This window comes from Diaphorina citri, unplaced genomic scaffold, assembly GCF_000475195.1.
Source record: "Diaphorina citri unplaced genomic scaffold, Diaci psyllid genome assembly version 1.1 scaffold308, whole genome shotgun sequence".
Classification (NCBI taxonomy): domain Eukaryota; kingdom Metazoa; phylum Arthropoda; class Insecta; order Hemiptera; family Psyllidae; genus Diaphorina; species Diaphorina citri.
Window position 1 is genome coordinate 17,727 of NW_007377743.1, and position 8,071 is coordinate 25,797.

At 36.9% G+C, this 8,071-nt stretch overlaps 1 protein-coding gene across 1 annotated transcript in view; it reads left to right on the plus strand.

The window, feature by feature from the left end:
* The first annotated feature begins 3,369 nt into the window (after window positions 1–3,369).
* LOC113466656 overlaps window positions 3,370–8,071 on the plus strand; it is a 62,276-nt gene continuing 57,574 nt past the window's right edge. Inside the window, exon 1 of the mRNA XM_026822238.1 lies at window positions 3,370–3,467. The gene's annotated coding sequence lies outside the window, so the exon portion shown is untranslated. The remainder of the gene's footprint in view (window positions 3,468–8,071) is intronic.

The window sequence follows — 8,071 nt, forward strand, 5'->3', positions numbered from 1 at the left end:
TGAATAATACCAATACCACCAGCCTATTATACTTACCTACTTACATTATATTATTTTTTTAAGGTACATAAATAGGTACCTATTTTACGTTACGTACTACAGGTTTAAATGGGAAAAAGTAGAAAGTTGTGAACAAAATATCTCAAGAACGATTTGTCGTAGAGAAATTTGGTATGCTATCCCGGTATGGTCCAAGGACGCGACTGTAACAATTTGGTAAAAAACGGATAATCACCCATCCAGATATTAACCAAAGTCATTGTTACTTCACCCTCATTTCGTGGAAAAGGTTGTATACAAAATATCTCAAGAACGGTTTGTCGTAAAGCGATGAAATTTGGTGTGATATACCGGTGTGTTCCAAGGACGCTACTGTAACAATTTGGTAAAAATCGGATAGTCACCCATCCTGATATTAACCAAAGTCATTGTTGCTTAACCCTTATTTCGTAAACGCGTAGACATCGAAAACATTTGGTCATTCGGATGTGAATATTCTAATCAATGTGATTTTTCACGCCAAATCGAATGGTGCTACTTTTAGCACTGTCTGACTTACGGTTGAGAAGTTGCGGGTTGTCGACAATTTTCCCTTTTATTCGTGAACCGTTACCAAATGAGCAAGTGAATAGTTGATCCCATGCGATTTTTCACGCCGAATCGAATAGTGCTACTTTTAGCACTCTCTGACTTACAGTTGAGAAGTTGCGGGTTCGATACTCTCCTGTGTCAACAAATTTCCCTTTTATTTTTTTATTATTTTTTTATTTTTCAAATACGTATTCCGCAAATGTAATAGAAAGTCGTGTGATGTTCACAGCAGATTTTTTTTCTTCTTCCAATTCTGATGAATTTTGAGAGATTAACTACATTGTGATTCATTCGAATCATTCGTAGAATTTTTGCTCGTCATTCTTTTTAATACCTACTTTAATTTGTGCTTTACGAATAATAATTACGATTACAATGTTTAATTAGTGGAGACATTATGATTTCTGTGGTTATTTAGGTAAAAGATGGTAGATAAATAGTGGTCATTTATCATCAAACTATGAATCTAAATAGGTTGGTAGAATCCCTTGGGAACTCTCGGTAGTTGATGGGTAAGGCCACTGGCCAGCCTAGAGCCTAGTTAGCTTGGTTGGTAGCCCGTCTGCCTTGTAAATTCGCGGGTTCGATGCCAGCCCGGGGCGCATTTTATTTAAAAACGGATAATCACCCATCCAGATATTAACCAAAGTCATTGTTACTTAACCCTCATTTCGTGGAAAAGGTTGTATACAAAATATCTCAAGAACGCTTTGTCGTAAAGCGATGAAATTTGGTGTGATATACTGGTGTGTTCCAAGGACGCTACTGTAACAATTTGGTAAAAATCGGATCGTCACCCATCCTGATATTAACCAAAGTCATTGTTGCTTAACCCTTATTTCGTAAACGCTAAGAGACATCGAAAACATTTGATCATTCGGATGTGAATATTCTAATCAATGTGATTTTTCACGCCGAATCGAATGGTGCTACTTTTAGCACTCTCTGACTTACAGTTGAGAAGTTGCGGGTTCGATACTTCCCTGTGTCACAAATTTCCCTTTTATTCGTGAACCGTTACCAAATGAGCAAGTGAATAGTTGATCCCATGTGATTTTTCATGCGGAATCGAATGGTGCTACTTTTAGCACTCTCTGACTTACCTACAGTTGAGAAGTTGCGGGTTCGATACTCCCCTGTGTCAACAAATTTCCCTTTTATTTTTTTATTACTTTTTCAAATACGTATTCCGCAAAATGTAATAGAAAGTCGTGTGATGTTCACTCCAGATTTTTTTCTTCTTCAAATTCTGATGAATTTTGAGAGATTAACTAGATTGTGATTCATTGAATTCATTCGTACAATTTTTGCTCGTCATTCTTTTTAATACATACATACTTTAATTTGTGCATTACGAATAATAATTACGATTACAATGTTTAATTAGTGGAGACATTATTTCTGTGGTTATTTAGGTAAAAGATGGTAGATAAATAGTGGTCATTTATCATCAAACTATGAATCTAAATAGGTTGGTAGAATCCCTCGGAACTCTCGGTAGTTGATAGGTAAGGCCACTGGCCAGCCTAGAGACTAGTTAGCTTGGTTGGTAGCGCGTCTGCCTTGTAAATTTGCGGGTTCGATGCCAGCCCGGGGCGCATTCTATTATAAACGGATAATGCTCGTTCTCGGAACGGCTGGCTTTCTCCTATCCTGTCTTCCTTCTTTCTTTGATTTCGGGACGATAAGACAGACCTTGGCACTCCTATCCTGTCTTCCTTCTTTCTTTGATTTCGGGACGATAAGACAGACCTTGGCAGTTACAGTATACAGTTCCCTCTATCAAACCCCTTTTCTTATCAATCACGACTGTGCCTTCGTTAAGGCCCGGGAATCTAGAATTTCATGATTAAGTATCCTCGGAGACAAGGCCCCGGACGGTGTTCAAGCATTCTCAGACCAGCCCCCTCCTATCAAATAGAACTGATACGCCCGTCGCGGCCCGTCAGCTTCAGGGCCTGAGCAGAAGCAGATTGGGTCCGTGCATTGAAAGTTACACCACTCGATTCCTCGTCTAAAGTTTCGTAAGGAAGAATGCTTAGTGGACTCGAAAAATGAATTGGAAATTTTTATGGGTCAAAAACTGATTTTATGGGTTGATTTCCAATGGGGCACTTCTAGGTTGAACACCCTGTATGTACTTAGTATCTACCTACTTACGTTGCGTCCGGTTTAGATGTTTGTATTGTAAGGTTGATGCGGGAATTCCCCGTGGTCAGTCATAGAGAATGGATAGGTATGGATTATTGGGCGGGATTACACGAGTTTAAACTTAAGAGTTAGAATAGAATAGAATATACCTACATACCTTGTATATACTACCAGCATAGGACTGAAAAGTCCCTCATACTTACAATTTAAGTAACCCTTGGATTGGCTTAATTTCATTAGGTTTTATTTTCCTACCTACCTTTTCTTATTTCAATTAAATAAAATGAAATGTATTGTGGCCATTGTGGGAATACATAAGTAACTGGAATATCTTCTTTGTAATTGGAAATACCTACTTACCTATGTATATAATATGTAATGGAATAATTGCTGTTGGCCTCTACTAAGTAAGAGTAGACCAGCATAGGACTGAAAAGTCCCTCATACTTACAATTTAAGTAACCCTTGGATTGGCTTAATTTCATTAGGTTTTGTTTTCCTACCTACCTTCTTATTTCAATTAAATAAAATGAAATGTATTGTGGCCATTGTGGGAATACATAACTGGAATTTCTTCTTTGGAATTGGAAATACCTACTTACCTATGTATATATGTAATGGAATAATTGCTGTTGTCCTCTACTAAGTAAGAGTACTTGTATCTGTGAAGTCCGAGTCCCAGGATGCCTTCAATATTCTATATCGGATCTGAGGAAATAAGAAAGGTAAGATATCTAAACAATAGACGTCATTTTCCAATGTTTAGACATTTTCCAATGTTTTTTTACTGTTAAAATAGTTAAGTAAGTAGTTATAGTTAGGGATTTCAAAATGAATTCCACCTGTTTTTACAGTTTACGTAGGTATTGTTTGTTATTGTTTATGGTTTATCGTTTGTTATTATTTGTTTCCTCTTTTCATATTAGTTTTTTTACTTTCTATTACTACAGTATAGCGAGCTATACTAGTAATGAAAGTATTGCAATCGGTCCAAATTTTCAAAATCGGGAAATGGTTGTGGTTGGAAATATCCGTTTTGGGATTCCCTGATGTCAAAAAAGTTGTATACAAAATACAAATATCTCGAACGGTTTGTCGTCCTCAAGTGAGTCGAGTGTGTTTTATAGTAATGAAAGTATTGCAATCGGTCCAAATTTTCAAAATCGGGAAATGGTTGTGGTTGGAAATATCCGTTTTGGGATCCCCTGATCACCTGATGTCAAAAAAGTTGTATACAAAATACAAATATCTCGAACGGTTTGTCGTCCTCAAGTGAGTCGAGTGTGTTTTAACTTTTGTAGGTCTATTCCTATGATTTTGCTTTTGCTACCTATGCTTTTGCTCGTATATGCCGCGCTTATTATGCAAGTACCCACTTACTAGACCTAGACCCTGCCTTTGCCTTGTTCTGTGAAACCAGCAAAAGTTATGAAGAGGCTCTCTGCCTCGTTACGAATAATTTATAATGGAAAATTCGTAGAGAAATAGGAAAGAGGAAGGAGGAAAGGAGAGAGAGTGAAAGGAAAAGGGAGAAAGAGAGATGAGGGAGAGAGAGATAGAGGGAGAAAGAATGAGAGGGTGAGGAGAGTGAGAGTGAGGGAGAGAGAGAGAGAAAGAAAGAGAGAGAGAGAGAGAAAGAGAGAGAGAGAGAAAGAGAGAGAGAAGGAGAGAGAAAGAGAGAGAAAGAGAGAGAGAGAGGGAGAGAGAGAGAGAGGGAGAGGGAGAGAGAGAGGGAGAGGGAGAGAGAGAGAGGGAGGGAGAAAACTTTGAAAGAATGACTGTTATGCTAGGTAGGTACCTAAGTATTATGTTTTGATATTGAATGGTTCGGTATTATTATTATTACTATTTCAAAGTTGTGCACTTTGGAAACGTTTCAATGGACTAAAAAATATTTTTGGACTGTGTGAAAGAAAATGAATATGAAAAGATAATTTATTTAGTGACTTGGAAAAAATCTTCCTTCTCTATTGGAACTCAGGTTTTTTTTATTTTTTACTCTGGGTGGGTCAAAAGTTTGGCGGAAAAAGATTCCGATTTCTAGGTTGGTATGTTATGGACTCATCTCGGAATCGCCCATGAAAAATTCGGATTATTCGAAAGATTCGGAGGCAATTCGGAAAAATTGTAAGTAGGTACCTAACTTCGGACGAAGAAACATTCGTATCGTGTGACAGACAGGTTGGACTTTTTGGAGCGTGAGTGCCTGCCCCAAGTTTTTATTTTTTCTAGACTCTATCCTTAATAATCCTAATATTGTTCAAAGTTTCCAAACTGGACCACACGGTATAATAATGCATTTTATTTGTACTACTTCTACAGTTTAATTTGTTATTTTGATGTTCTTTCATAAAATGGTGTTCGATATTTTCTAATGCTATCAAATTGCACTACTTGTTATTCTGTGACCATTTTTTCCACAAACAATTTCCTCTCCTCTCTCTCCCCTTCCTCCTCCTCCCCCGTATTTCTCTCTCTCTCTCTCTCTCTCTTCCTCTCCTCCTTTCTCTCTCTCTCTTCTCCCTTTGTCTCATTCTTTCTTCCTTTTCTCTCTCCTCAATGGTGTTCGATATTTTCTAATGCTATCAAATTGCACTACTTGTTATTCTGTGACCATTTTTTCCACAAACAATTTCCTCTCCTCTCCCTCTCCCCCCTCTTTTTTCCTCTCTCTCCCCTTCCTCCTCCTCCCCCCGTATTTCTCTCTCTCTCTCCCGTTTTACTCTCTCTCTCTTCCTCTCCTCCTTTCTCTCTCTCTCTTCTCCCTTTCTGTCTCATTCTTTCTTCCTTTTCTCTCTCCTCTATTACCTATATCTTTCTTCTTTCCCTCCTACTTTTCTCTCTCTCTCTCTCTCTTTTCTATACCTACTGTATGTTGCGTACGATCTTAAAATAGGACACCTATTCTGCCGTGCTAAGCCAAAACGCCGTATGTCAAAAAACCCTACTTTCGGGAAATCGAGTTTAAAGATTTTAATCTATACGGCAAACATACGTTTTGAACATACGGCAACACGTTTTAGTGGTTTTAAGGGGTTTAGGAGAAAAAAAAAAAGAAAAAAAAATACCTATAGGATCATAGGAACCATTTGGCACCAAAAATCGATTTTTTTATTTTACTTACGCTTTTTCGCTTAGCACGGCAGTATGATGTATTATGATTGTCATAGTAAATATCTATACCTACCTAGCTAGCTAGCTAGCTATTTATGTATATTCTAGGTATGTACCTACAATCTACATAGGTCACCAAAAATTCGATTTTTTTATTTTACTTACGCTTTTTCGCTTAGCACGGCAGTATGATGTATTATGATTGTCATAGTAAATATCTACCTAGCTAGCTAGCTATTTATGTATATTCTAGGTATGTACCTACAATCTACATAGGTACCTACATAACTTGACTTGTTTTTCCCGGGAAGTACTTGGGTGAGTATACCCTATACCTCGCACGAAACACAGAATACCTGTAACTATAAAAATATAGACATAGGTAATTGTTTTTCCTGGGAAGTACTTGGGTGAGTATACCCTATACCTCGCACGAAACACAGAATACCTGTAATTATAAAAATATAGACATAGATAAGTATAGGTAACGAAAACCTAACTCGAATACATAGCTACATACCTAACCATTAGGTAAGTAGGTATCTTTGTCATTCTGTTTGTTTGTAGGTATCTTGGGACAACGATATTACTTTTTCCTGGGAAGTACTTGGGTGAGTATACCCTATACCTCGCACGAAACACAGAATACCTGTAATTATAAAAATATAGACATAGGTAAGTATAGGTAACGAAAACCTAACTCGAATACATAGCTAGATACCTAACCATTAGATAGGTAGGTATCTATATGTTATTCTGTTTGTTTGTAGGTATCTTGGGACAACGATATTACTATAAGTATAGGTATAGGTAACGAAAACCTAACTCGAATACATAGCTACATACCTAACCATTAGGTAGGTAGGTATCTATGTCATTCTGTTTGTTTGTAGGTATCTTGGGACAACGATATTACTTTTTTTTCTAATAGGTTTGATAGAGGGCACTCACTGTGTATAGAGGGGGAAGAGGTTATAAAAAAAGCACTAGAATTTTTTATTACAACCCAAGTAGGTACATAGTACATAGAGGAGGAGAACTATCGATAGTCGGCGCCATCGATAGTCGCTTCCAAGTTTTTTTAAGATTAACTTTTCCCAACTTCTTTTATTAGGTAGATACTATTATCTTTTTTTTTTTTACATGAGGTTACATTGTCGTGATAGAAACACGATATAAAGTACATTGTTGGTTAAATACATAAACAGACATAGAAATACATAATTATTTTTCAAGCACGAGGCAGTATGAGAGGAAGAGGAAGGGAGGAACACTCGGTATAATATTTAGTCAACATTATAATGAAATTGGGTCGGGTAGGTTGGGGCAATTCTGAGACACTTTTCGAGGGAAATTTGAGGCTCACCTTCAAATCTTCAAAAGGTTTTCAAATGACATAGGTACCAATAAAGAATGGACTACCTACCGAAGAACTGAAGTACCTACCTACATGATCATCATGACCAAACAGTTCTTTACTAAGTAATTAGGCCCCTAAAGTAGGAACATACGACATTTAGAGGAGGGATCTCAAAAATACCTCCGCTTCAAGCTTACCCCAAATCACACTAAAAACACTATCATTTTTCTGTGAAATTTAATTTTATTTGTTTCTGACCTTAAAGGTGAATAGGAGTCTCCAAAAATAATCCTGTCTTAAATTTACCCCATCTCACTCTAAAAACACAATTTCATGTCATTATTTTGTTGTGAGGTTGAAGATTCATCAAAACGTGTCATAAGAGGCCAAAACAAACATAAATATGGCTTATCCATATCCAGTCGCTATTAATAACAGCATAATATTTAGTATGTCCATATCCATGTACATACATATGTATTTAATTATGTACATGAAAACATACATACTTAATATAATATTGATAATAATATGACTAAGGCCGGCGATCGGCGATTCACCCTATGATATGAATAACTTATAATAATAATAATCATATGTGTACTGTTTACTGTAGTAACATGACCATTTTTGAAGTTGCACGTGTATGATGTAGGTTTCACCGAACGAAGCAGGGTCCATGTTTAACTCGGATGAGTTTAGCTTGTCTCTCTGTCTGTTTGTGTGCCATTCAAAAACCTTCAAAGTAACATGTTGAAATATTTTTTTGCCGATTGTGGGAATCGAACCCGCGAACTCCAAACCTATAATAATAATAATAATAGACTCTTGAGTGGAAGGCAACCACTAGGCGAG